This window comes from Hydractinia symbiolongicarpus, chromosome 2 (genome assembly GCF_029227915.1).
Source record: "Hydractinia symbiolongicarpus strain clone_291-10 chromosome 2, HSymV2.1, whole genome shotgun sequence".
In the NCBI taxonomy this organism is placed as follows: domain Eukaryota; kingdom Metazoa; phylum Cnidaria; class Hydrozoa; order Anthoathecata; family Hydractiniidae; genus Hydractinia; species Hydractinia symbiolongicarpus.
Window position 1 is genome coordinate 31,726,910 of NC_079876.1, and position 14,095 is coordinate 31,741,004.

The 14,095-nt window shown below is 49.0% G+C and overlaps 78 non-coding genes across 78 annotated transcripts; 11 read left to right on the top strand and 67 right to left on the bottom strand.

Annotated features, from left to right (window-relative positions):
• Positions 1–34: 34 nt before the first annotated feature.
• On the bottom strand, positions 35–107 carry Trnat-agu (transfer RNA threonine (anticodon AGU)). Its single transcript has one exon. It is a non-coding gene; the product is annotated as a tRNA-Thr (tRNA).
• A 116-nt stretch (positions 108–223) lies between these two features.
• Trnag-gcc (transfer RNA glycine (anticodon GCC)) lies at positions 224–294 on the top strand. The gene has a single exon. It is a non-coding gene; the product is annotated as a tRNA-Gly (tRNA).
• A 137-nt stretch (positions 295–431) lies between these two features.
• Positions 432–504, bottom strand: Trnaf-gaa (transfer RNA phenylalanine (anticodon GAA)). Its single transcript has one exon. It is a non-coding gene; the product is annotated as a tRNA-Phe (tRNA).
• An 80-nt stretch (positions 505–584) lies between these two features.
• Trnas-uga (transfer RNA serine (anticodon UGA)) lies at positions 585–666 on the bottom strand. Its single transcript has one exon. It is a non-coding gene; the product is annotated as a tRNA-Ser (tRNA).
• A 74-nt stretch (positions 667–740) lies between these two features.
• Trnac-gca (transfer RNA cysteine (anticodon GCA)) lies at positions 741–812 on the bottom strand. The gene has a single exon. It is a non-coding gene; the product is annotated as a tRNA-Cys (tRNA).
• Positions 813–888: 76 nt separating this feature from the next.
• Trnae-uuc (transfer RNA glutamic acid (anticodon UUC)) lies at positions 889–960 on the bottom strand. The gene has a single exon. It is a non-coding gene; the product is annotated as a tRNA-Glu (tRNA).
• Positions 961–1,057: 97 nt separating this feature from the next.
• Trnas-aga (transfer RNA serine (anticodon AGA)) lies at positions 1,058–1,139 on the bottom strand. The gene has a single exon. It is a non-coding gene; the product is annotated as a tRNA-Ser (tRNA).
• A 58-nt stretch (positions 1,140–1,197) lies between these two features.
• On the bottom strand, positions 1,198–1,270 carry Trnat-agu (transfer RNA threonine (anticodon AGU)). Its single transcript has one exon. It is a non-coding gene; the product is annotated as a tRNA-Thr (tRNA).
• A 116-nt stretch (positions 1,271–1,386) lies between these two features.
• Trnag-gcc (transfer RNA glycine (anticodon GCC)) lies at positions 1,387–1,457 on the top strand. The gene has a single exon. It is a non-coding gene; the product is annotated as a tRNA-Gly (tRNA).
• A 290-nt stretch (positions 1,458–1,747) lies between these two features.
• On the bottom strand, positions 1,748–1,829 carry Trnas-uga (transfer RNA serine (anticodon UGA)). Its single transcript has one exon. It is a non-coding gene; the product is annotated as a tRNA-Ser (tRNA).
• Positions 1,830–1,903: 74 nt separating this feature from the next.
• Trnac-gca (transfer RNA cysteine (anticodon GCA)) lies at positions 1,904–1,975 on the bottom strand. The gene has a single exon. It is a non-coding gene; the product is annotated as a tRNA-Cys (tRNA).
• Positions 1,976–2,051: 76 nt separating this feature from the next.
• Positions 2,052–2,123, bottom strand: Trnae-uuc (transfer RNA glutamic acid (anticodon UUC)). Its single transcript has one exon. It is a non-coding gene; the product is annotated as a tRNA-Glu (tRNA).
• Positions 2,124–2,220: 97 nt separating this feature from the next.
• On the bottom strand, positions 2,221–2,302 carry Trnas-aga (transfer RNA serine (anticodon AGA)). The gene has a single exon. It is a non-coding gene; the product is annotated as a tRNA-Ser (tRNA).
• A 58-nt stretch (positions 2,303–2,360) lies between these two features.
• On the bottom strand, positions 2,361–2,433 carry Trnat-agu (transfer RNA threonine (anticodon AGU)). The gene has a single exon. It is a non-coding gene; the product is annotated as a tRNA-Thr (tRNA).
• A 324-nt stretch (positions 2,434–2,757) lies between these two features.
• On the bottom strand, positions 2,758–2,830 carry Trnaf-gaa (transfer RNA phenylalanine (anticodon GAA)). The gene has a single exon. It is a non-coding gene; the product is annotated as a tRNA-Phe (tRNA).
• Positions 2,831–2,910: 80 nt separating this feature from the next.
• Trnas-uga (transfer RNA serine (anticodon UGA)) lies at positions 2,911–2,992 on the bottom strand. The gene has a single exon. It is a non-coding gene; the product is annotated as a tRNA-Ser (tRNA).
• A 74-nt stretch (positions 2,993–3,066) lies between these two features.
• Positions 3,067–3,138, bottom strand: Trnac-gca (transfer RNA cysteine (anticodon GCA)). Its single transcript has one exon. It is a non-coding gene; the product is annotated as a tRNA-Cys (tRNA).
• A 76-nt stretch (positions 3,139–3,214) lies between these two features.
• Trnae-uuc (transfer RNA glutamic acid (anticodon UUC)) lies at positions 3,215–3,286 on the bottom strand. Its single transcript has one exon. It is a non-coding gene; the product is annotated as a tRNA-Glu (tRNA).
• A 97-nt stretch (positions 3,287–3,383) lies between these two features.
• Trnas-aga (transfer RNA serine (anticodon AGA)) lies at positions 3,384–3,465 on the bottom strand. Its single transcript has one exon. It is a non-coding gene; the product is annotated as a tRNA-Ser (tRNA).
• A 58-nt stretch (positions 3,466–3,523) lies between these two features.
• On the bottom strand, positions 3,524–3,596 carry Trnat-agu (transfer RNA threonine (anticodon AGU)). The gene has a single exon. It is a non-coding gene; the product is annotated as a tRNA-Thr (tRNA).
• Positions 3,597–3,712: 116 nt separating this feature from the next.
• Trnag-gcc (transfer RNA glycine (anticodon GCC)) lies at positions 3,713–3,783 on the top strand. The gene has a single exon. It is a non-coding gene; the product is annotated as a tRNA-Gly (tRNA).
• A 137-nt stretch (positions 3,784–3,920) lies between these two features.
• On the bottom strand, positions 3,921–3,993 carry Trnaf-gaa (transfer RNA phenylalanine (anticodon GAA)). The gene has a single exon. It is a non-coding gene; the product is annotated as a tRNA-Phe (tRNA).
• Positions 3,994–4,073: 80 nt separating this feature from the next.
• On the bottom strand, positions 4,074–4,155 carry Trnas-uga (transfer RNA serine (anticodon UGA)). The gene has a single exon. It is a non-coding gene; the product is annotated as a tRNA-Ser (tRNA).
• Positions 4,156–4,229: 74 nt separating this feature from the next.
• Positions 4,230–4,301, bottom strand: Trnac-gca (transfer RNA cysteine (anticodon GCA)). The gene has a single exon. It is a non-coding gene; the product is annotated as a tRNA-Cys (tRNA).
• Positions 4,302–4,377: 76 nt separating this feature from the next.
• Trnae-uuc (transfer RNA glutamic acid (anticodon UUC)) lies at positions 4,378–4,449 on the bottom strand. Its single transcript has one exon. It is a non-coding gene; the product is annotated as a tRNA-Glu (tRNA).
• Positions 4,450–4,546: 97 nt separating this feature from the next.
• Positions 4,547–4,628, bottom strand: Trnas-aga (transfer RNA serine (anticodon AGA)). The gene has a single exon. It is a non-coding gene; the product is annotated as a tRNA-Ser (tRNA).
• A 58-nt stretch (positions 4,629–4,686) lies between these two features.
• Trnat-agu (transfer RNA threonine (anticodon AGU)) lies at positions 4,687–4,759 on the bottom strand. Its single transcript has one exon. It is a non-coding gene; the product is annotated as a tRNA-Thr (tRNA).
• A 116-nt stretch (positions 4,760–4,875) lies between these two features.
• On the top strand, positions 4,876–4,946 carry Trnag-gcc (transfer RNA glycine (anticodon GCC)). The gene has a single exon. It is a non-coding gene; the product is annotated as a tRNA-Gly (tRNA).
• Positions 4,947–5,236: 290 nt separating this feature from the next.
• Trnas-uga (transfer RNA serine (anticodon UGA)) lies at positions 5,237–5,318 on the bottom strand. The gene has a single exon. It is a non-coding gene; the product is annotated as a tRNA-Ser (tRNA).
• Positions 5,319–5,540: 222 nt separating this feature from the next.
• Trnae-uuc (transfer RNA glutamic acid (anticodon UUC)) lies at positions 5,541–5,612 on the bottom strand. Its single transcript has one exon. It is a non-coding gene; the product is annotated as a tRNA-Glu (tRNA).
• Positions 5,613–5,709: 97 nt separating this feature from the next.
• On the bottom strand, positions 5,710–5,791 carry Trnas-aga (transfer RNA serine (anticodon AGA)). Its single transcript has one exon. It is a non-coding gene; the product is annotated as a tRNA-Ser (tRNA).
• A 58-nt stretch (positions 5,792–5,849) lies between these two features.
• On the bottom strand, positions 5,850–5,922 carry Trnat-agu (transfer RNA threonine (anticodon AGU)). The gene has a single exon. It is a non-coding gene; the product is annotated as a tRNA-Thr (tRNA).
• Positions 5,923–6,038: 116 nt separating this feature from the next.
• Trnag-gcc (transfer RNA glycine (anticodon GCC)) lies at positions 6,039–6,109 on the top strand. The gene has a single exon. It is a non-coding gene; the product is annotated as a tRNA-Gly (tRNA).
• A 137-nt stretch (positions 6,110–6,246) lies between these two features.
• Positions 6,247–6,319, bottom strand: Trnaf-gaa (transfer RNA phenylalanine (anticodon GAA)). Its single transcript has one exon. It is a non-coding gene; the product is annotated as a tRNA-Phe (tRNA).
• An 80-nt stretch (positions 6,320–6,399) lies between these two features.
• Positions 6,400–6,481, bottom strand: Trnas-uga (transfer RNA serine (anticodon UGA)). The gene has a single exon. It is a non-coding gene; the product is annotated as a tRNA-Ser (tRNA).
• A 74-nt stretch (positions 6,482–6,555) lies between these two features.
• Trnac-gca (transfer RNA cysteine (anticodon GCA)) lies at positions 6,556–6,627 on the bottom strand. Its single transcript has one exon. It is a non-coding gene; the product is annotated as a tRNA-Cys (tRNA).
• A 76-nt stretch (positions 6,628–6,703) lies between these two features.
• Trnae-uuc (transfer RNA glutamic acid (anticodon UUC)) lies at positions 6,704–6,775 on the bottom strand. Its single transcript has one exon. It is a non-coding gene; the product is annotated as a tRNA-Glu (tRNA).
• A 97-nt stretch (positions 6,776–6,872) lies between these two features.
• Positions 6,873–6,954, bottom strand: Trnas-aga (transfer RNA serine (anticodon AGA)). Its single transcript has one exon. It is a non-coding gene; the product is annotated as a tRNA-Ser (tRNA).
• Positions 6,955–7,012: 58 nt separating this feature from the next.
• Trnat-agu (transfer RNA threonine (anticodon AGU)) lies at positions 7,013–7,085 on the bottom strand. Its single transcript has one exon. It is a non-coding gene; the product is annotated as a tRNA-Thr (tRNA).
• Positions 7,086–7,201: 116 nt separating this feature from the next.
• On the top strand, positions 7,202–7,272 carry Trnag-gcc (transfer RNA glycine (anticodon GCC)). The gene has a single exon. It is a non-coding gene; the product is annotated as a tRNA-Gly (tRNA).
• Positions 7,273–7,562: 290 nt separating this feature from the next.
• Trnas-uga (transfer RNA serine (anticodon UGA)) lies at positions 7,563–7,644 on the bottom strand. Its single transcript has one exon. It is a non-coding gene; the product is annotated as a tRNA-Ser (tRNA).
• Positions 7,645–7,866: 222 nt separating this feature from the next.
• Positions 7,867–7,938, bottom strand: Trnae-uuc (transfer RNA glutamic acid (anticodon UUC)). Its single transcript has one exon. It is a non-coding gene; the product is annotated as a tRNA-Glu (tRNA).
• Positions 7,939–8,035: 97 nt separating this feature from the next.
• Trnas-aga (transfer RNA serine (anticodon AGA)) lies at positions 8,036–8,117 on the bottom strand. Its single transcript has one exon. It is a non-coding gene; the product is annotated as a tRNA-Ser (tRNA).
• A 58-nt stretch (positions 8,118–8,175) lies between these two features.
• Trnat-agu (transfer RNA threonine (anticodon AGU)) lies at positions 8,176–8,248 on the bottom strand. Its single transcript has one exon. It is a non-coding gene; the product is annotated as a tRNA-Thr (tRNA).
• A 116-nt stretch (positions 8,249–8,364) lies between these two features.
• Trnag-gcc (transfer RNA glycine (anticodon GCC)) lies at positions 8,365–8,435 on the top strand. Its single transcript has one exon. It is a non-coding gene; the product is annotated as a tRNA-Gly (tRNA).
• A 137-nt stretch (positions 8,436–8,572) lies between these two features.
• Trnaf-gaa (transfer RNA phenylalanine (anticodon GAA)) lies at positions 8,573–8,645 on the bottom strand. The gene has a single exon. It is a non-coding gene; the product is annotated as a tRNA-Phe (tRNA).
• Positions 8,646–8,725: 80 nt separating this feature from the next.
• Positions 8,726–8,807, bottom strand: Trnas-uga (transfer RNA serine (anticodon UGA)). Its single transcript has one exon. It is a non-coding gene; the product is annotated as a tRNA-Ser (tRNA).
• A 74-nt stretch (positions 8,808–8,881) lies between these two features.
• Positions 8,882–8,953, bottom strand: Trnac-gca (transfer RNA cysteine (anticodon GCA)). The gene has a single exon. It is a non-coding gene; the product is annotated as a tRNA-Cys (tRNA).
• Positions 8,954–9,029: 76 nt separating this feature from the next.
• On the bottom strand, positions 9,030–9,101 carry Trnae-uuc (transfer RNA glutamic acid (anticodon UUC)). Its single transcript has one exon. It is a non-coding gene; the product is annotated as a tRNA-Glu (tRNA).
• Positions 9,102–9,198: 97 nt separating this feature from the next.
• Positions 9,199–9,280, bottom strand: Trnas-aga (transfer RNA serine (anticodon AGA)). Its single transcript has one exon. It is a non-coding gene; the product is annotated as a tRNA-Ser (tRNA).
• Positions 9,281–9,338: 58 nt separating this feature from the next.
• Trnat-agu (transfer RNA threonine (anticodon AGU)) lies at positions 9,339–9,411 on the bottom strand. Its single transcript has one exon. It is a non-coding gene; the product is annotated as a tRNA-Thr (tRNA).
• Positions 9,412–9,527: 116 nt separating this feature from the next.
• Positions 9,528–9,598, top strand: Trnag-gcc (transfer RNA glycine (anticodon GCC)). Its single transcript has one exon. It is a non-coding gene; the product is annotated as a tRNA-Gly (tRNA).
• Positions 9,599–9,735: 137 nt separating this feature from the next.
• Positions 9,736–9,808, bottom strand: Trnaf-gaa (transfer RNA phenylalanine (anticodon GAA)). The gene has a single exon. It is a non-coding gene; the product is annotated as a tRNA-Phe (tRNA).
• Positions 9,809–9,888: 80 nt separating this feature from the next.
• Trnas-uga (transfer RNA serine (anticodon UGA)) lies at positions 9,889–9,970 on the bottom strand. The gene has a single exon. It is a non-coding gene; the product is annotated as a tRNA-Ser (tRNA).
• Positions 9,971–10,044: 74 nt separating this feature from the next.
• Positions 10,045–10,116, bottom strand: Trnac-gca (transfer RNA cysteine (anticodon GCA)). Its single transcript has one exon. It is a non-coding gene; the product is annotated as a tRNA-Cys (tRNA).
• A 76-nt stretch (positions 10,117–10,192) lies between these two features.
• Trnae-uuc (transfer RNA glutamic acid (anticodon UUC)) lies at positions 10,193–10,264 on the bottom strand. The gene has a single exon. It is a non-coding gene; the product is annotated as a tRNA-Glu (tRNA).
• Positions 10,265–10,361: 97 nt separating this feature from the next.
• Trnas-aga (transfer RNA serine (anticodon AGA)) lies at positions 10,362–10,443 on the bottom strand. The gene has a single exon. It is a non-coding gene; the product is annotated as a tRNA-Ser (tRNA).
• A 58-nt stretch (positions 10,444–10,501) lies between these two features.
• Trnat-agu (transfer RNA threonine (anticodon AGU)) lies at positions 10,502–10,574 on the bottom strand. Its single transcript has one exon. It is a non-coding gene; the product is annotated as a tRNA-Thr (tRNA).
• Positions 10,575–10,690: 116 nt separating this feature from the next.
• On the top strand, positions 10,691–10,761 carry Trnag-gcc (transfer RNA glycine (anticodon GCC)). The gene has a single exon. It is a non-coding gene; the product is annotated as a tRNA-Gly (tRNA).
• Positions 10,762–10,898: 137 nt separating this feature from the next.
• On the bottom strand, positions 10,899–10,971 carry Trnaf-gaa (transfer RNA phenylalanine (anticodon GAA)). Its single transcript has one exon. It is a non-coding gene; the product is annotated as a tRNA-Phe (tRNA).
• Positions 10,972–11,051: 80 nt separating this feature from the next.
• Positions 11,052–11,133, bottom strand: Trnas-uga (transfer RNA serine (anticodon UGA)). The gene has a single exon. It is a non-coding gene; the product is annotated as a tRNA-Ser (tRNA).
• A 74-nt stretch (positions 11,134–11,207) lies between these two features.
• Trnac-gca (transfer RNA cysteine (anticodon GCA)) lies at positions 11,208–11,279 on the bottom strand. Its single transcript has one exon. It is a non-coding gene; the product is annotated as a tRNA-Cys (tRNA).
• Positions 11,280–11,355: 76 nt separating this feature from the next.
• Trnae-uuc (transfer RNA glutamic acid (anticodon UUC)) lies at positions 11,356–11,427 on the bottom strand. The gene has a single exon. It is a non-coding gene; the product is annotated as a tRNA-Glu (tRNA).
• Positions 11,428–11,524: 97 nt separating this feature from the next.
• Positions 11,525–11,606, bottom strand: Trnas-aga (transfer RNA serine (anticodon AGA)). The gene has a single exon. It is a non-coding gene; the product is annotated as a tRNA-Ser (tRNA).
• Positions 11,607–11,664: 58 nt separating this feature from the next.
• Trnat-agu (transfer RNA threonine (anticodon AGU)) lies at positions 11,665–11,737 on the bottom strand. The gene has a single exon. It is a non-coding gene; the product is annotated as a tRNA-Thr (tRNA).
• Positions 11,738–11,853: 116 nt separating this feature from the next.
• Trnag-gcc (transfer RNA glycine (anticodon GCC)) lies at positions 11,854–11,924 on the top strand. The gene has a single exon. It is a non-coding gene; the product is annotated as a tRNA-Gly (tRNA).
• Positions 11,925–12,061: 137 nt separating this feature from the next.
• Positions 12,062–12,134, bottom strand: Trnaf-gaa (transfer RNA phenylalanine (anticodon GAA)). Its single transcript has one exon. It is a non-coding gene; the product is annotated as a tRNA-Phe (tRNA).
• Positions 12,135–12,214: 80 nt separating this feature from the next.
• Positions 12,215–12,296, bottom strand: Trnas-uga (transfer RNA serine (anticodon UGA)). Its single transcript has one exon. It is a non-coding gene; the product is annotated as a tRNA-Ser (tRNA).
• Positions 12,297–12,370: 74 nt separating this feature from the next.
• Trnac-gca (transfer RNA cysteine (anticodon GCA)) lies at positions 12,371–12,442 on the bottom strand. Its single transcript has one exon. It is a non-coding gene; the product is annotated as a tRNA-Cys (tRNA).
• A 76-nt stretch (positions 12,443–12,518) lies between these two features.
• Positions 12,519–12,590, bottom strand: Trnae-uuc (transfer RNA glutamic acid (anticodon UUC)). Its single transcript has one exon. It is a non-coding gene; the product is annotated as a tRNA-Glu (tRNA).
• Positions 12,591–12,687: 97 nt separating this feature from the next.
• Trnas-aga (transfer RNA serine (anticodon AGA)) lies at positions 12,688–12,769 on the bottom strand. The gene has a single exon. It is a non-coding gene; the product is annotated as a tRNA-Ser (tRNA).
• A 58-nt stretch (positions 12,770–12,827) lies between these two features.
• On the bottom strand, positions 12,828–12,900 carry Trnat-agu (transfer RNA threonine (anticodon AGU)). Its single transcript has one exon. It is a non-coding gene; the product is annotated as a tRNA-Thr (tRNA).
• A 116-nt stretch (positions 12,901–13,016) lies between these two features.
• Positions 13,017–13,087, top strand: Trnag-gcc (transfer RNA glycine (anticodon GCC)). Its single transcript has one exon. It is a non-coding gene; the product is annotated as a tRNA-Gly (tRNA).
• A 137-nt stretch (positions 13,088–13,224) lies between these two features.
• Positions 13,225–13,297, bottom strand: Trnaf-gaa (transfer RNA phenylalanine (anticodon GAA)). The gene has a single exon. It is a non-coding gene; the product is annotated as a tRNA-Phe (tRNA).
• Positions 13,298–13,533: 236 nt separating this feature from the next.
• On the bottom strand, positions 13,534–13,605 carry Trnac-gca (transfer RNA cysteine (anticodon GCA)). Its single transcript has one exon. It is a non-coding gene; the product is annotated as a tRNA-Cys (tRNA).
• Positions 13,606–13,681: 76 nt separating this feature from the next.
• On the bottom strand, positions 13,682–13,753 carry Trnae-uuc (transfer RNA glutamic acid (anticodon UUC)). The gene has a single exon. It is a non-coding gene; the product is annotated as a tRNA-Glu (tRNA).
• A 97-nt stretch (positions 13,754–13,850) lies between these two features.
• Positions 13,851–13,932, bottom strand: Trnas-aga (transfer RNA serine (anticodon AGA)). Its single transcript has one exon. It is a non-coding gene; the product is annotated as a tRNA-Ser (tRNA).
• Positions 13,933–13,990: 58 nt separating this feature from the next.
• Trnat-agu (transfer RNA threonine (anticodon AGU)) lies at positions 13,991–14,063 on the bottom strand. The gene has a single exon. It is a non-coding gene; the product is annotated as a tRNA-Thr (tRNA).
• Positions 14,064–14,095: the final 32 nt, after the last annotated feature.

Below are 14,095 nucleotides of genomic sequence, written 5' to 3' on the forward strand. Positions count from 1 at the left end.
CAAGGCCGACCAGAAAGCACAACATTACTGCTAAAGGCACTGCCCGGATTTGAACCGGGGATCTCCTGTTTACTAGACAGGCGCTTTAACCGCTAAGCCACAGCGCCTGCCTGTTGGGAGATTTTGAAAATCTCAATATCACACGTCTGAAATGCCGTTAAGGCTACTAACACACCGGGACGTGATACACTGTCACTCGGAAATTTTGGAAATGAGTAGTAACGCATTGGTGGTTCAGTGGTAGAATTCTCGCCTGCCACGCGGGAGACCGGGGTTCGATTCCCCGCCAATGCATCGTGTTTTACCTACACCAGAAAATACCCTCCGTAAAAAAGAAAGGAAGGAAAATAAATAAAAAAACATAGCTGAGGAAAAGTGCTACGGCTGCTTGCATTCACCACCTCAAACCGCCCTGCTGGGCAGTGATAAAATGCCGAGACCCGGGATTGAACCAGGGACCTTCAGATCTTCAGTCTGACGCTCTCCCAACTGAGCTATCTCGGCCATGATCAATTCTATCACATGGCAAAGGTCTGTACGTTGTGATAGACACTTGACCAGATCAAAAAGAATGTTTGAAGATTCGCTGCGAGTAGGGTTCGAACCTACGCGGGAAGATCCCATTAGATTTCAAGTCTAACGCCTTAACCACTCGGCCATCGCAGCAGAAATTGCTGGGTAACCAGAATAATTCACCAGCTCACCACTCAGGTGCCGAAGAGGACAAAAAGCCAACTAGTAGGGGACACCCGGGTTTGAACCAGGGACCTCTCGATCTGCAGTCGAATGCTCTACCACTGAGCTATATCCCCAGCCAAGGACGGAATCCACGCACAGGGTATATAACATCAACGCGTGAGAGAGCAACTTAACTTAAAAAATGTACACTTCCCGCACCGGGAATCGAACCCGGGCCGCCTGGGTGAAAACCAGAAATCCTAACCACTAGACCATGCGGGACACGTTCGCACCACTAAGTAATTTAGATGTCATGCTTTTTCTGACAATTTGAACTAGCTCTGTCTTTCTGTTCGTGTCAAAAACACCATTTTGCGTCCGCTGCGAGTAGGATTCGAACCTACGCGGGAAGATCCCATTTGATTTCTAGTCAAACGCCTTAACCACTCGGCCATCGCAGCCTGACAAACCGCTGGCCATTGCCACAAGGCCGACCAGAAAGCACAACATTACTGCTAAAGGCACTGCCCGGATTTGAACCGGGGATCTCCTGTTTACTAGACAGGCGCTTTAACCGCTAAGCCACAGCGCCTGCCTGTTGGGAGATTTTGAAAATCTCAATATCACACGTCTGAAATGCCGTTAAGGCTACTAACACACCGGGACGTGATACACTGTCACTCGGAAATTTTGGAAATGAGTAGTAACGCATTGGTGGTTCAGTGGTAGAATTCTCGCCTGCCACGCGGGAGACCGGGGTTCGATTCCCCGCCAATGCATCGTGTTTTACCTACACCAGAAAATACCCTCCGTAAAAAAGAAAGGAAGGGAAATAAATAAAAAAACATAGCTGAGGAAAAGTGCTACGGCTGCTTGCATTCACCACCTCAAACCGCCCTGCTGGGCAGTGATAAAATGCCGACACCCGGGATTGAACCAGGGACCTTCAGATCTTCAGTCTGACGCTCTCCCAACTGAGCTATCTCGGCCATGATCAATTCTATCACATGGCAAAGGTCTGTACGTTGTGATAGACACTTGACCAGATCAAAAAGAATGTTTGAAGATTCGCTGCGAGTAGGGTTCGAACCTACGCGGGAAGATCCCATTAGATTTCAAGTCTAACGCCTTAACCACTCGGCCATCGCAGCAGAAATTGCTGGGTAACCAGAATAATTCACCAGCTCACCACTCAGGTGCCGAAGAGGACAAAAAGCCAACTAGTAGGGGACACCCGGGTTTGAACCAGGGACCTCTCGATCTGCAGTCGAATGCTCTACCACTGAGCTATATCCCCAGCCAAGGACGGAATCCACGCACAGGGTATATAACATCAACGCGTGAGAGAGCAACTTAACTTAAAAAATGTACACTTCCCGCACCGGGAATCGAACCCGGGCCGCCTGGGTGAAAACCAGAAATCCTAACCACTAGACCATGCGGGACACGTTCGCACCACTAAGTAATTTAGATGTCATGCTTTTTCTGACAATTTGAACTAGCTCTGTCTTTCTGTTCGTGTCAAAAACACCATTTTGCGTCCGCTGCGAGTAGGATTCGAACCTACGCGGGAAGATCCCATTTGATTTCTAGTCAAACGCCTTAACCACTCGGCCATCGCAGCCTGACAAACCGCTGGCCATTGCCACAAGGCCGACCAGAAAGCACAACATTACTGCTAAAGGCACTGCCCGGATTTGAACCGGGGATCTCCTGTTTACTAGACAGGCGCTTTAACCGCTAAGCCACAGCGCCTGCCTGTTGGGAGATTTTGAAAATCTCAATATCACACGTCTGAAATGCCGTTAAGGCTACTAACACACCGGGACGTGATACACTGTCACTCGGAAATTTTGGAAATGAGTAGTAACGCATTGGTGGTTCAGTGGTAGAATTCTCGCCTGCCACGCGGGAGACCGGGGTTCGATTACCCGCCAATGCATCGTGTTTTACCTACACCAGAAAATACCCTCCGTAAAAAAGAAAGGAAGGAAAATAAATAAAAAAACATAGCTGAGGAAAAGTGCTACGGCTGCTTGCATTCACCACCTCAAACCGCCCTGCTGGGCAGTGATAAAATGCCGAGACCCGGGATTGAACCAGGGACCTTCAGATCTTCAGTCTGACGCTCTCCCAACTGAGCTATCTCGGCCATGATCAATTCTATCACATGGCAAAGGTCTGTACGTTGTGATAGACACTTGACCAGATCAAAAAGAATGTTTGAAGATTCGCTGCGAGTAGGGTTCGAACCTACGCGGGAAGATCCCATTAGATTTCAAGTCTAACGCCTTAACCACTCGGCCATCGCAGCAGAAATTGCTGGGTAACCAGAATAATTCACCAGCTCACCACTCAGGTGCCGAAGAGGACAAAAAGCCAACTAGTAGGGGACACCCGGGTTTGAACCAGGGACCTCTCGATCTGCAGTCGAATGCTCTACCACTGAGCTATATCCCCAGCCAAGGACGGAATCCACGCACAGGGTATATAACATCAACGCGTGAGAGAGCAACTTAACTTAAAAAATGTACACTTCCCGCACCGGGAATCGAACCCGGGCCGCCTGGGTGAAAACCAGAAATCCTAACCACTAGACCATGCGGGACACGTTCGCACCACTAAGTAATTTAGATGTCATGCTTTTTCTGACAATTTGAACTAGCTCTGTCTTTCTGTTCGTGTCAAAAACACCATTTTGCGTCCGCTGCGAGTAGGATTCGAACCTACGCGGGAAGATCCCATTTGATTTCTAGTCAAACGCCTTAACCACTCGGCCATCGCAGCCTGACAAACCGCTGGCCATTGCCACAAGGCCGACCAGAAAGCACAACATTACTGCTAAAGGCACTGCCCGGATTTGAACCGGGGATCTCCTGTTTACTAGACAGGCGCTTTAACCGCTAAGCCACAGCGCCTGCCTGTTGGGAGATTTTGAAAATCTCAATATCACACGTCTGAAATGCCGTTAAGGCTACTAACACACCGGGACGTGATACACTGTCACTCGGAAATTTTGGAAATGAGTAGTAACGCATTGGTGGTTCAGTGGTAGAATTCTCGCCTGCCACGCGGGAGACCGGGGTTCGATTCCCCGCCAATGCATCGTGTTTTACCTACACCAGAAAATACCCTCCGTAAAAAAGAAAGGAAGGAAAATAAATAAAAAAACATAGCTGAGGAAAAGTGCTACGGCTGCTTGCATTCACCACCTCAAACCGCCCTGCTGGGCAGTGATAAAATGCCGAGACCCGGGATTGAACCAGGGACCTTCAGATCTTCAGTCTGACGCTCTCCCAACTGAGCTATCTCGGCCATGATCAATTCTATCACATGGCAAAGGTCTGTACGTTGTGATAGACACTTGACCAGATCAAAAAGAATGTTTGAAGATTCGCTGCGAGTAGGGTTCGAACCTACGCGGGAAGATCCCATTAGATTTCAAGTCTAACGCCTTAACCACTCGGCCATCGCAGCAGAAATTGCTGGGTAACCAGAATAATTCACCAGCTCACCACTCAGGTGCCGAAGAGGACAAAAAGCCAACTAGTAGGGGACACCCGGGTTTGAACCAGGGACCTCTCGATCTGCAGTCGAATGCTCTACCACTGAGCTATATCCCCAGCCAAGGACGGAATCCACGCACAGGGTATATAACATCAACGCGTGAGAGAGCAACTTAACTTAAAAAATGTACACTTCCCGCACCGGGAATCGAACCCGGGCCGCCTGGGTGAAAACCAGAAATCCTAACCACTAGACCATGCGGGACACGTTCGCACCACTAAGTAATTTAGATGTCATGCTTTTTCTGACAATTTGAACTAGCTCTGTCTTTCTGTTCGTGTCAAAAACACCATTTTGCGTCCGCTGCGAGTAGGATTCGAACCTACGCGGGAAGATCCCATTTGATTTCTAGTCAAACGCCTTAACCACTCGGCCATCGCAGCCTGACAAACCGCTGGCCATTGCCACAAGGCCGACCAGAAAGCACAACATTACTGCTAAAGGCACTGCCCGGATTTGAACCGGGGATCTCCTGTTTACTAGACAGGCGCTTTAACCGCTAAGCCACAGCGCCTGCCTGTTGGGAGATTTTGAAAATCTCAATATCACACGTCTGAAATGCCGTTAAGGCTACTAACACACCGGGACGTGATACACTGTCACTCGGAAATTTTGGAAATGAGTAGTAACGCATTGGTGGTTCAGTGGTAGAATTCTCGCCTGCCACGCGGGAGACCGGGGTTCGATTCCCCGCCAATGCATCGTGTTTTACCTACACCAGAAAATACCCTCCGTAAAAAAGAAAGGAAGGGAAATAAATAAAAAAACATAGCTGAGGAAAAGTGCTACGGCTGCTTGCATTCACCACCTCAAACCGCCCTGCTGGGCAGTGATAAAATGCCGACACCCGGGATTGAACCAGGGACCTTCAGATCTTCAGTCTGACGCTCTCCCAACTGAGCTATCTCGGCCATGATCAATTCTATCACATGGCAAAGGTCTGTACGTTGTGATAGACACTTGACCAGATCAAAAAGAATGTTTGAAGATTCGCTGCGAGTAGGGTTCGAACCTACGCGGGAAGATCCCATTAGATTTCAAGTCTAACGCCTTAACCACTCGGCCATCGCAGCAGAAATTGCTGGGTAACCAGAATAATTCACCAGCTCACCACTCAGGTGCCGAAGAGGACAAAAAGCCAACTAGTAGGGGACACCCGGGTTTGAACCAAGGACCTCTCGATCTGCAGTCGAATGCTCTACCACTGAGCTATATCCCCAGCCAAGGACGGAATCCACGCACAGGGTATATAACATCAACGCGTGAGAGAGCAACTTAACTTAAAAAATGTACACTTCCCGCACCGGGAATCGAACCCGGGCCGCCTGGGTGAAAACCAGAAATCCTAACCACTAGACCATGCGGGACACGTTCGCACCACTAAGTAATTTAGATGTCATGCTTTTTCTGACAATTTGAACTAGCTCTGTCTTTCTGTTCGTGTCAAAAACACCATTTTGCGTCCGCTGCGAGTAGGATTCGAACCTACGCGGGAAGATCCCATTTGATTTCTAGTCAAACGCCTTAACCACTCGGCCATCGCAGCCTGACAAACCGCTGGCCATTGCCACAAGGCCGACCAGAAAGCACAACATTACTGCTAAAGGCACTGCCCGGATTTGAACCGGGGATCTCCTGTTTACTAGACAGGCGCTTTAACCGCTAAGCCACAGCGCCTGCCTGTTGGGAGATTTTGAAAATCTCAATATCACACGTCTGAAATGCCGTTAAGGCTACTAACACACCGGGACGTGATACACTGTCACTCGGAAATTTTGGAAATGAGTAGTAACGCATTGGTGGTTCAGTGGTAGAATTCTCGCCTGCCACGCGGGAGACCGGGGTTCGATTCCCCGCCAATGCATCGTGTTTTACCTACACCAGAAAATACCCTCCGTAAAAAAGAAAGGAAGGAAAATAAATAAAAAAACATAGCTGAGGAAAAGTGCTACGGCTGCTTGCATTCACCACCTCAAACCGCCCTGCTGGGCAGTGATAAAATGCCGAGACCCGGGATTGAACCAGGGACCTTCAGATCTTCAGTCTGACGCTCTCCCAACTGAGCTATCTCGGCCATGATCAATTCTATCACATGGCAAAGGTCTGTACGTTGTGATAGACACTTGACCAGATCAAAAAGAATGTTTGAAGATTCGCTGCGAGTAGGGTTCGAACCTACGCGGGAAGATCCCATTAGATTTCAAGTCTAACGCCTTAACCACTCGGCCATCGCAGCAGAAATTGCTGGGTAACCAGAATAATTCACCAGCTCACCACTCAGGTGCCGAAGAGGACAAAAAGCCAACTAGTAGGGGACACCCGGGTTTGAACCAGGGACCTCTCGATCTGCAGTCGAATGCTCTACCACTGAGCTATATCCCCAGCCAAGGACGGAATCCACGCACAGGGTATATAACATCAACGCGTGAGAGAGCAACTTAACTTAAAAAATGTACACTTCCCGCACCGGGAATCGAACCCGGGCCGCCTGGGTGAAAACCAGAAATCCTAACCACTAGACCATGCGGGACACGTTCGCACCACTAAGTAATTTAGATGTCATGCTTTTTCTGACAATTTGAACTAGCTCTGTCTTTCTGTTCGTGTCAAAAACACCATTTTGCGTCCGCTGCGAGTAGGATTCGAACCTACGCGGGAAGATCCCATTTGATTTCTAGTCAAACGCCTTAACCACTCGGCCATCGCAGCCTGACAAACCGCTGGCCATTGCCACAAGGCCGACCAGAAAGCACAACATTACTGCTAAAGGCACTGCCCGGATTTGAACCGGGGATCTCCTGTTTACTAGACAGGCGCTTTAACCGCTAAGCCACAGCGCCTGCCTGTTGGGAGATTTTGAAAATCTCAATATCACACGTCTGAAATGCCGTTAAGGCTACTAACACACCGGGACGTGATACACTGTCACTCGGAAATTTTGGAAATGAGTAGTAACGCATTGGTGGTTCAGTGGTAGAATTCTCGCCTGCCACGCGGGAGACCGGGGTTCGATTCCCCGCCAATGCATCGTGTTTTACCTACACCAGAAAATACCCTCCGTAAAAAAGAAAGGAAGGGAAATAAATAAAAAAACATAGCTGAGGAAAAGTGCTACGGCTGCTTGCATTCACCACCTCAAACCGCCCTGCTGGGCAGTGATAAAATGCCGACACCCGGGATTGAACCAGGGACCTTCAGATCTTCAGTCTGACGCTCTCCCAACTGAGCTATCTCGGCCATGATCAATTCTATCACATGGCAAAGGTCTGTACGTTGTGATAGACACTTGACCAGATCAAAAAGAATGTTTGAAGATTCGCTGCGAGTAGGGTTCGAACCTACGCGGGAAGATCCCATTAGATTTCAAGTCTAACGCCTTAACCACTCGGCCATCGCAGCAGAAATTGCTGGGTAACCAGAATAATTCACCAGCTCACCACTCAGGTGCCGAAGAGGACAAAAAGCCAACTAGTAGGGGACACCCGGGTTTGAACCAAGGACCTCTCGATCTGCAGTCGAATGCTCTACCACTGAGCTATATCCCCAGCCAAGGACGGAATCCACGCACAGGGTATATAACATCAACGCGTGAGAGAGCAACTTAACTTAAAAAATGTACACTTCCCGCACCGGGAATCGAACCCGGGCCGCCTGGGTGAAAACCAGAAATCCTAACCACTAGACCATGCGGGACACGTTCGCACCACTAAGTAATTTAGATGTCATGCTTTTTCTGACAATTTGAACTAGCTCTGTCTTTCTGTTCGTGTCAAAAACACCATTTTGCGTCCGCTGCGAGTAGGATTCGAACCTACGCGGGAAGATCCCATTTGATTTCTAGTCAAACGCCTTAACCACTCGGCCATCGCAGCCTGACAAACCGCTGGCCATTGCCACAAGGCCGACCAGAAAGCACAACATTACTGCTAAAGGCACTGCCCGGATTTGAACCGGGGATCTCCTGTTTACTAGACAGGCGCTTTAACCGCTAAGCCACAGCGCCTGCCTGTTGGGAGATTTTGAAAATCTCAATATCACACGTCTGAAATGCCGTTAAGGCTACTAACACACCGGGACGTGATACACTGTCACTCGGAAATTTTGGAAATGAGTAGTAACGCATTGGTGGTTCAGTGGTAGAATTCTCGCCTGCCACGCGGGAGACCGGGGTTCGATTCCCCGCCAATGCATCGTGTTTTACCTACACCAGAAAATACCCTCCGTAAAAAAGAAAGGAAGGAAAATAAATAAAAAAACATAGCTGAGGAAAAGTGCTACGGCTGCTTGCATTCACCACCTCAAACCGCCCTGCTGGGCAGTGATAAAATGCCGAGACCCGGGATTGAACCAGGGACCTTCAGATCTTCAGTCTGACGCTCTCCCAACTGAGCTATCTCGGCCATGATCAATTCTATCACATGGCAAAGGTCTGTACGTTGTGATAGACACTTGACCAGATCAAAAAGAATGTTTGAAGATTCGCTGCGAGTAGGGTTCGAACCTACGCGGGAAGATCCCATTAGATTTCAAGTCTAACGCCTTAACCACTCGGCCATCGCAGCAGAAATTGCTGGGTAACCAGAATAATTCACCAGCTCACCACTCAGGTGCCGAAGAGGACAAAAAGCCAACTAGTAGGGGACACCCGGGTTTGAACCAGGGACCTCTCGATCTGCAGTCGAATGCTCTACCACTGAGCTATATCCCCAGCCAAGGACGGAATCCACGCACAGGGTATATAACATCAACGCGTGAGAGAGCAACTTAACTTAAAAAATGTACACTTCCCGCACCGGGAATCGAACCCGGGCCGCCTGGGTGAAAACCAGAAATCCTAACCACTAGACCATGCGGGACACGTTCGCACCACTAAGTAATTTAGATGTCATGCTTTTTCTGACAATTTGAACTAGCTCTGTCTTTCTGTTCGTGTCAAAAACACCATTTTGCGTCCGCTGCGAGTAGGATTCGAACCTACGCGGGAAGATCCCATTTGATTTCTAGTCAAACGCCTTAACCACTCGGCCATCGCAGCCTGACAAACCGTTGGCCATTGCCACAAGGCCAACCAGAAAGCACAACATTACTGCTAAAGGCACTGCCCGGATTTGAACCGGGGATCTCCTGTTTACTAGACAGGCGCTTTAACCGCTAAGCCACAGCGCCTGCCTGTTGGGAGATTTTGAAAATCTCAATATCACACGTCTGAAATGCCGTTAAGGCTACTAACACACCGGGACGTGATACACTGTCACTCGGAAATTTTGGAAATGAGTAGTAACGCATTGGTGGTTCAGTGGTAGAATTCTCGCCTGCCACGCGGGAGACCGGGGTTCGATTCCCCGCCAATGCATCGTGTTTTACCTACACCAGAAAATACCCTCCGTAAAAAAGAAAGGAAGGAAAATAAATAAAAAAACATAGCTGAGGAAAAGTGCTACGGCTGCTTGCATTCACCACCTCAAACCGCCCTGCTGGGCAGTGATAAAATGCCGAGACCCGGGATTGAACCAGGGACCTTCAGATCTTCAGTCTGACGCTCTCCCAACTGAGCTATCTCGGCCATGATCAATTCTATCACATGGCAAAGGTCTGTACGTTGTGATAGACACTTGACCAGATCAAAAAGAATGTTTGAAGATTCGCTGCGAGTAGGGTTCGAACCTACGCGGGAAGATCCCATTAGATTTCAAGTCTAACGCCTTAACCACTCGGCCATCGCAGCAGAAATTGCTGGGTAACCAGAATAATTCACCAGCTCACCACTCAGGTGCCGAAGAGGACAAAAAGCCAACTAGTAGGGGACACCCGGGTTTGAACCAGGGACCTCTCGATCTGCAGTCGAATGCTCTACCACTGAGCTATATCCCCAGCCAAGGACGGAATCCACGCACAGGGTATATAACATCAACGCGTGAGAGAGAAACTTAACTTAAAAAATGTACACTTCCCGCACCGGGAATCGAACCCGGGCCGCCTGGGTGAAAACCAGAAATCCTAACCACTAGACCATGCGGGACACGTTCGCACCACTAAGTAATTTAGATGTCATGCTTTTTCTGACAATTTGAACTAGCTCTGTCTTTCTGTTCGTGTCAAAAACACCATTTTGCGTCCGCTGCGAGTAGGATTCGAACCTACGCGGGAAGATCCCATTTGATTTCTAGTCAAACGCCTTAACCACTCGGCCATCGCAGCCTGACAAACCGCTGGCCATTGCCACAAGGCCAACCAGAAAGCACAACATTACTGCTAAAGGCACTGCCCGGATTTGAACCGGGGATCTCCTGTTTACTAGACAGGCGCTTTAACCGCTAAGCCACAGCGCCTGCCTGTTGGGAGATTTTGAAAATCTCAATATCACACGTCTGAAATGCCGTTAAGGCTACTAACACACCGGGACGTGATACACTGTCACTCGGAAATTTTGGAAATGAGTAGTAACGCATTGGTGGTTCAGTGGTAGAATTCTCGCCTGCCACGCGGGAGACCGGGGTTCGATTCCCCGCCAATGCATCGTGTTTTACCTACACCAGAAAATACCCTCCGTAAAAAAGAAAGGAAGGAAAATAAATAAAAAAACATAGCTGAGGAAAAGTGCTACGGCTGCTTGCATTCACCACCTCAAACCGCCCTGCTGGGCAGTGATAAAATGCCGAGACCCGGGATTGAACCAGGGACCTTCAGATCTTCAGTCTGACGCTCTCCCAACTGAGCTATCTCGGCCATGATCAATTCTATCACATGGCAAAGGTCTGTACGTTGTGATAGACACTTGACCAGATCAAAAAGAATGTTTGAAGATTCGCTGCGAGTAGGGTTCGAACCTACGCGGGAAGATCCCATTAGATTTCAAGTCTAACGCCTTAACCACTCGGCCATCGCAGCAGAAATTGCTGGGTAACCAGAATAATTCACCAGCTCACCACTCAGGTGCCGAAGAGGACAAAAAGCCAACTAGTAGGGGACACCCGGGTTTGAACCAGGGACCTCTCGATCTGCAGTCGAATGCTCTACCACTGAGCTATATCCCCAGCCAAGGACGGAATCCACGCACAGGGTATATAACATCAACGCGTGAGAGAGCAACTTAACTTAAAAAATGTACACTTCCCGCACCGGGAATCGAACCCGGGCCGCCTGGGTGAAAACCAGAAATCCTAACCACTAGACCATGCGGGACACGTTCGCACCACTAAGTAATTTAGATGTCATGCTTTTTCTGACAATTTGAACTAGCTCTGTCTTTCTGTTCGTGTCAAAAACACCATTTTGCGTCCGCTGCGAGTAGGATTCGAACCTACGCGGGAAGATCCCATTTGATTTCTAGTCAAACGCCTTAACCACTCGGCCATCGCAGCCTGACAAACCGCTGGCCATTGCCACAAGGCCAACCAGAAAGCACAACATTACTGCTAAAGGCACTGCCCGGATTTGAACCGGGGATCTCCTGTTTACTAGACAGGCGCTTTAACCGCTAAGCCACAGCGCCTGCCTGTTGGGAGATTTTGAAAATCTCAATATCACACGTCTGAAATGCCGTTAAGGCTACTAACACACCGGGACGTGATACACTGTCACTCGGAAATTTTGGAAATGAGTAGTAACGCATTGGTGGTTCAGTGGTAGAATTCTCGCCTGCCACGCGGGAGACCGGGGTTCGATTCCCCGCCAATGCATCGTGTTTTACCTACACCAGAAAATACCCTCCGTAAAAAAGAAAGGAAGGAAAATAAATAAAAAAACATAGCTGAGGAAAAGTGCTACGGCTGCTTGCATTCACCACCTCAAACCGCCCTGCTGGGCAGTGATAAAATGCCGAGACCCGGGATTGAACCAGGGACCTTCAGATCTTCAGTCTGACGCTCTCCCAACTGAGCTATCTCGGCCATGATCAATTCTATCACATGGCAAAGGTCTGTACGTTGTGATAGACACTTGACCAGATCAAAAAGAATGTTTGAAGATTCGCTGCGAGTAGGGTTCGAACCTACGCGGGAAGATCCCATTAGATTTCAAGTCTAACGCCTTAACCACTCGGCCATCGCAGCAGAAATTGCTGGGTAACCAGAATAATTCACCAGCTCACCACTCAGGTGCCGAAGAGGACAAAAAGCCAACTAGTAGGGGACACCCGGGTTTGAACCAGGGACCTCTCGATCTGCAGTCGAATGCTCTACCACTGAGCTATATCCCCAGCCAAGGACGGAATCCACGCACAGGGTATATAACATCAACGCGTGAGAGAGCAACTTAACTTAAAAAATGTACACTTCCCGCACCGGGAATCGAACCCGGGCCGCCTGGGTGAAAACCAGAAATCCTAACCACTAGACCATGCGGGACACGTTCGCACCACTAAGTAATTTAGATGTCATGCTTTTTCTGACAATTTGAACTAGCTCTGTCTTTCTGTTCGTGTCAAAAACACCATTTTGCGTCCGCTGCGAGTAGGATTCGAACCTACGCGGGAAGATCCCATTTGATTTCTAGTCAAACGCCTTAACCACTCGGCCATCGCAGCCTGACAAACCGCTGGCCATTGCCACAAGGCCGACCAGAAAGCACAACATTACTGCTAAAGGCACTGCCCGGATTTGAACCGGGGATCTCCTGTTTACTAGACAGGCGCTTTAACCGCTAAGCCACAGCGCCTGCCTGTTGGGAGATTTTGAAAATCTCAATATCACACGTCTGAAATGCCGTTAAGGCTACTAACACACCGGGACGTGATACACTGTCACTCGGAAATTTTGGAAATGAGTAGTAACGCATTGGTGGTTCAGTGGTAGAATTCTCGCCTGCCACGCGGGAGACCGGGGTTCGATTCCCCGCCAATGCATCGTGTTTTACCTACACCAGAAAATACCCTCCGTAAAAAAGAAAGGAAGGAAAATAAATAAAAAAACATAGCTGAGGAAAAGTGCTACGGCTGCTTGCATTCACCACCTCAAACCGCCCTGCTGGGCAGTGATAAAATGCCGAGACCCGGGATTGAACCAGGGACCTTCAGATCTTCAGTCTGACGCTCTCCCAACTGAGCTATCTCGGCCATGATCAATTCTATCACATGGCAAAGGTCTGTACGTTGTGATAGACACTTGACCAGATCAAAAAGAATGTTTGAAGATTCGCTGCGAGTAGGGTTCGAAACTACGCGGGAAGATCCCATTAGATTTCAAGTCTAACGCCTTAACCACTCGGCCATCGCAGCAGAAATTGCTGGGTAACCAGAATAATTCACCAGCTCACCACTCAGGTGCCGAAGAGGACAAAAAGCCAACTAGTAGGGGACACCCGGGTTTGAACCAGGGACCTCTCGATCTGCAGTCGAATGCTCTACCACTGAGCTATATCCCCAGCCAAGGACGGAATCCACGCACAGGGTATATAACATCAACGCGTGAGAGAGCAACTTAACTTAAAAAATGTACACTTCCCGCACCGGGAATCGAACCCGGGCCGCCTGGGTGAAAACCAGAAATCCTAACCACTAGACCATGCGGGACACGTTCGCACCACTAAGTAATTTAGATGTCATGCTTTTTCTGACAATTTGAACTAGCTCTGTCTTTCTGTTCGTGTCAAAAACACCATTTTGCGTCCGCTGCGAGTAGGATTCGAACCTACGCGGGAAGATCCCATTTGATTTCTAGTCAAACGCCTTAACCACTCGGCCATCGCAGCCTGACAAACCGCTGGCCATTGCCACAAGGCCAACCAGAAAGCACAACATTACTGCTAAAGGCACTGCCCGGATTTGAACCGGGGATCTCCTGTTTACTAGACAGGCGCTTTAACCGCTAAGCCACAGCGCCTGCCTGTTGGGAGATTTTGAAAATCTCAATAT